The sequence below is a fragment of the Pongo abelii genome, chromosome 1 (genome assembly GCF_028885655.2).
Source record: "Pongo abelii isolate AG06213 chromosome 1, NHGRI_mPonAbe1-v2.0_pri, whole genome shotgun sequence".
Classification (NCBI taxonomy): Eukaryota; Metazoa; Chordata; class Mammalia; order Primates; family Hominidae; genus Pongo; species Pongo abelii.
In genome coordinates this window covers 131,475,389-131,481,388 of record NC_071985.2, presented here as the reverse complement: position 1 = coordinate 131,481,388, position 6,000 = coordinate 131,475,389, and positions in this window count along the sequence as shown.

Below are 6,000 nucleotides of genomic sequence, written 5' to 3'. Positions count from 1 at the left end.
AGACAGTGCTCCTGTCTGTGATTGTGGCTGAAAGGCTAATGTTCAACATCTAATTCTTGACATTTTCCTGGGTCATCATGCTCCTTCCTTGGGGTTCCAAATCCTCCTCTCTTGTAGCTCTATTTGGAAATCTTTTTTATTCTGCATTGAATTGTAATGCAGAATAAAATAGAAAAGTTGGTTATTTCTCTACCCTTATTAGATTTTCAGAATTTTGCAAAAAGAGGGGATGGGCACATCTGTGGCATATCAGCACAGTACTGGGGACTAGCAGTAGGTACTTAATAGATATTTGGAATTAAAACAAAACAATCTTTTCCACCCTGGAGCCAAGTTTGTCCTGTGATTAAGGACTATTTCTACAATTCAAAGAGCTGTTCTTAAATAGTAAAGCTGTCATCTGGATTCACTGCCAACCCAAGGCCTTGCTCAAAATGAATGATTTTGCTCCTTATTTCTTAAAGTATATTCTCCTAAATTGTTAGAATGATAATCACTAAATACTAAATGCTTCAATAAAGTGTATAATGTGCTTCACATATTGAGAATGTATTTATAGGAATCTTTACAACTTAGTTGTATAAGTTGGGCAAGTTAACCTCTTTGTGTCTAGGTTTTTATTGTGTAAAATGGGGATAAGTATTGTGGACAAGCCTCACAAGTCCTTTTTTTTTTTTTTTTTTTTTAGTAATTTCTGATAGTTCTACCTTTAATTCCACCACTTTCCTCCATTCACCAAAGATTTGTTATAATATTTCTGCTATTTACAGGATTCTCCAGGTTTTTCCTACAGATGGAGACAGTTCCTACAGTAGAAAGTGGTAATTTATGTGTGATGTGACCACTAGCTGGCCTTACCAGTGTGTCTTTTTCGTGCTTTAAGTGTAGTCAGGTCAAAAGCTGGAAAACTGAGGTGATGAAATCTGTCAGAGAAGCGTAGAACTATTATTTTGTGGCAATGTAAGTGATTTTTAAAAACAGAAAATGTTAATTGAGGTCCAAGCTGTAAATTAGTAGTTAAACCTCCCTCAGGTTTTACAAAGAGAGTTCAAGACTGACTTAAGATCCCTGTCCTGGATCAACATGAAGTGAGACTTAAAATTAGATTGCCAAGAAGGTAATGTATCACAAAAGGGTCAGGTGATATGTGACCAAAGGGTCAGGGTGCAAAAGAGAAGGTGATATATCACCAAAGAGTCAGGGTGCACCTTGTTTGCAGCGATATTTGTTGGGGCAGCTCTTAAAAACGAGCAAAGGTCAAAGTTGTTAATGAAACTGACCCCACAGGTGTGAGGCTTGTAGGTTTCAGTTCAGTTTTACCCTTCAGAGATCAGTGACAACCAGCCCTAGAGGCACCATCTGCAGCCCTATGGGAAAGAGGTCTGATTTAGAACATGTGGGAAAGGAAGAAGTACATTTGAATTTGAGAGTTGACTTAATTATACTCTCTGCTTTCAGAGAGCTTCCCCTTTGCACATCTCACCCTTTTTCTTACCCACGCTGCAGAACTATTTTGGCATATGTTTTACCCCAAATGACTGGTTCCTATTTTCAATTCTGTATCTAGTTGAGATATACAGATGAGGGGTCAGGAAAGTTATTCTATGGTTTGGAGTCTTGCCAGGCTCAGTCAATATCTTTGACAAGAGCAAGGCTACTGCTCATTTCTGATGTCCCTGTCTGGGGAGCTCAAAGTGCTGTGTAGATGTTGTCTCATTCATTTTACCTGAGGCAAGTTGGAGGCATGCATCAGTGTAAAATTTTCTTTAAAGCTTTATTCATATGGGTAAGAAATAGATAAAAGGAAAATACTGCCTATGAGTCAGGAACAGATATATTTAAGAGATGACACTGAAAAAAGCTAAGGTTTTAATAATATTTTTACCTTATTCTCTTGGGACAGATGAGGAGGATCTAATCACAGAGCAGGCTTCACTGAGGAAGTTGTTATAAAGGGCAAGAATATAGTGCAGTGTTTAGTTTAAAGAGGGTAGCTTATAGCTATATATCCATTCAATATATCCCAGAAGATTGGCCATAAATTTAAAACAATGTCTCCAAGTTGATTGGGCATATATTTCCAGCTTTGCTGCCTCCATTCTTTTGTTATTGGCCAATAAACCTCCTATTTTAATTTTTTATTTTTGGATGGAATTAACTGGAGATACTGTAGAATCTTAAACTTTTATGATGCTGTTTTTTCTGCCACATTATAAAAGTATTAAATTAAGAATCAACAAATGTAAATTACTCTTTGTTCTGCTGCTGTGAACCTTGAGTGGGAGCAATACTAAGCATCCTAGACCTGAGTTCCTTCATGTATAAAATGAGAGGGAGGAACCATATCACCTTTAAGATCCCTTCCAGCTTTGCAGTTTCCAGAAGTAAGAACATGTTCTATTACCTGCCATGAAGAAGAAAACATGGGAGAATATGGGAATCTTCTTTTCTGAAATCTCCTTTGTATGATTTTTCTCTTTCTCTCTTTTAAAATCATAGCTATAATTTTAAAAATCTCATTTAAATGTCTCCGTGTTTGTTGTAGAAAAAAGTTAGAAAATATAAATAAGCAAAAATAATTTAAGAACTATGCATAATGTCACTACTCTTGGATAATTACTGTTAACACTTTCATAGATATTATTTCTGACTTTCTTTCTGAAAACACACCCATAAGCACACATATCCTTTAGTTATGCTAGTGACATCTTGAAGGATATTAAGTCTGAGTGCATTGAGAAAACTTTACTACTAGATGTTCAAGATGTACCAAGCTTGGAAGATGATACAGAACAGTCCTTTACTTTCTCCTCCGAGTTATGTGTCAGTTCATCCAGGTTTGCCTCAGATGGGCTCCCTCTGGGCTCCCTTTTTACCATTTTTTTCTCTCTGCTAGTTTATTGGTTTCCACTCTTGAAAAGGTGGTGTCAGGGCGTTTCATTCTGTGCTTTATTTAGAAGGGATGTTTTGTAAAATTCAGAATTAAACATTTACAGGCAAAAAACCCTTTGATTATATTGATGCCTTTTATAGCAAAAATGTAATACTTTACTAGTCTAACAGATTCTCTCTCTCTTTTTTCCTACCTTAAAAAGGCACAAACAAAACAAAACAGAATGAAATAAGAACTGTAACAACAACAATAACAATATAAGAAAAAACAAAACACAAAATTCCTAGGAAGCAGTAGAAAAGAAAATAAAGAGATGAGGAAGAGCTCTGAGCTCTGACCTGCTTTATATTTACATATGTAAATACTGTCTGAACATACATCCTATCTCAACAATCCATTTGAAAAATGTGATCATATTTTATACAACTTGAAACTCATTTTTTTGCATAATAATCATAAACATCTTTTCACATCATCTGATAAATGTATAGATTATATTTTAATAGTCAAACATTGCTACCTTATATATAACTTATCTAACCTACCCCCAATTATTGGACAGTTATTACCTTGTTTTTGCTGATATACACAATAATAACAGGCTAAAGTAATGATATAATTATTAATGTCTGGGTTCACAGCCCTTTACACTTATGATAGGTATGTGGAAAATATATAATCAAAGTCATGGCAGACATTACTCACAGATCATGACATTATAGCTGAGCCTGTCAGCACAGTGCTCAATGTATCCACAAATAATTGATTGGAGATGACAAGCTGGTTGAAGTCTAGGCTACTCTATCTCTGTGAGTCTTCCTATTGCTAAAAACAGGAATGGAAACAGGTTGGGGAAAATGGCAGATATGAGGCAGGACTAAATTGCAGCTCCCATTCAGACAGAGAGCAGCATGTGGAGACTCACATAGTGAACTTTTGCTCCCACAACTATCACAGGAACACACCAGGAAAGCTGAGAGAATTCACAGACCCTCTGAAGGAAGTGAATCACTCTTGCAGGCCCCGAGAGACAGCCAAAAAACTGTGAGTGCCCAAAGTGTGAAAGTGTGAAAGGGGGATCATCCACCCCCAAACACACACTCTCACTGGGGAACCTGAAGGTCCAGATCACAAGAGAAGGATTTGACTTTACCCGGGTTGAGACAATTCTAGAGAGCTGAGCAAAATGCAAGGGTAGAAGAAGCAGCAAGAAGAGCCCTGTGGCTCTCTTGGTCCCCAGGGAAGCCATTTCTGACTTTGTCTCACAGAGGTCCTTGGGGAGTGCTGCCAGAGGAACTGGGAAAAGACCACAGGGAGGAAACTTTCAGCTGAACTTTGTAACAACTTCAACTGAACACAAACTTTCCTGGATGGGACTTGAGGGAGGGGTGAATCTGGAGTGCAGACACAGCACAGAAGCTGTGGCAGGTGGGGAGCCATGAAACCTGAAAGCCCTGCTTGCTTTTACAGCTGGGAGGTTGGTAGCCTGGAGCAAGTTATCAGTCCTGTTCACCCACTGCCTGGAAACAAACTTGGTGCTGTAGAGTGGGGCACAGCAAGAGTGAGACTGGCCTTTGGGATATGTGGGAGCTGGGTGAGACCTGTAACTGCTGGATTTCCCCCATTTCCCTGGTGGCCTACAAGACAAGGCAGAGGCAGTCATAATCCCCCTAGGAACATAATTCCATTGGTCTGAGAACCACACACCCCATTCCCAACAGTGTCTATAGCAAGCCCCACCCAAGGACAGTCTGAGCTCAGACCTGCCTAACCCTGCCTGCAGCTGATGGTCTTTTTCTATCCTTCCTGATATCCAAAGACAAAGGACATATTCTCTTGGGAGTTCCAAGGCCCTGCCCACCACCTGATCCTCCCTATATTACCACAGCTGATGCTCTCTTGAAAGCTCCACCTTCTGGAAGGAGACCAACCAGCAAAAAACTAGTACAATAAACAAAATTACAACTAAGAACCCTCACAGAGTCAATTTCACTCCCCTGCCACCTCCACCAAAGCAGGTGCTGCTATCCATGGCTGAGAGACCTGAAGAAGGATCACATCACAGGACTCTGTGCAGAAATCCCCCAGTACCAGCCGGGTAGCTCTGCTGGGTGGCTAGATCCAGAAGAGAAATAACAATCACTACAGTTCTGCTCTCAGAAAGCCACATCCCTAGGAAAAGAGGGATGGCACTACAGCAAAGAAGCACTCTGTGGGACAAAAGAATCTGAACAGCAGCCCTTGAGCCCCAGATCTTCTCTCTGACATAGTCTACCCAAATGAGAAGGAACCAGAAAAACAATTCTGGTAATATGACAAAACAAGGTTCTTTAGCACATCCAAAAGATCACAGTAGCTCATCAGCAGTGGATCCAAACCAAGAAGAAATCCCTGGTTTACCTGAAAAAGAATTCAGAAGGTTGATTATTAAGCTAATCAAGGAGACATCAGAGAAAGGTGAAGTCCAACTTAATGAAATAAAAAAAGATACAAGATATGAAAGGAAAAATCTTCAGTAAAATAGATGGTATAAATAAAAACCAATCAAAACCTCTGGAAATAAAGGACACACTTAGAGAAATGCAAAATGCACTGGAAAGTCTCAGCAATAGACTTGAGCAAGTGGAAGAAAGAGCCTTAGAGTTTGAAGACAAGATTTTCAAATTAACACAATCCAACAAAGACAAAGAAAAAAAAATGAACAAAGCCTCCAAGAAGTTTGGGATTATGTTAAATGACCAAACCTAAGAATGATTGGTGTTTCGGAGGAAGAAGAGAAATCTAAAAGTATGGAAAACATATTTGAAGGAATAATTGAGGAAAACATCCCCAGCCTTGCTAGAGACTTAGACACCCAAATACAAGAAACTCAAACAACACCTGGGAAATTTATGACAAAAAGATCATCACTTAGGCACACAGACATCAGGTTATCTAAAGTCAAGATGAAGGAATGAATGTTAAAAGCTGTGAGGCAGCTTTAAGGTTACCTGAAGCACCAGGTAACCTATAAAGAAAAACCTATTTTCACATTAACAGCAGATTTCTCAGCAGAAACCTTATAAGCTAGAAAGGATTGGGGCCCTCTCTTCAGCCTCCTTAAACAA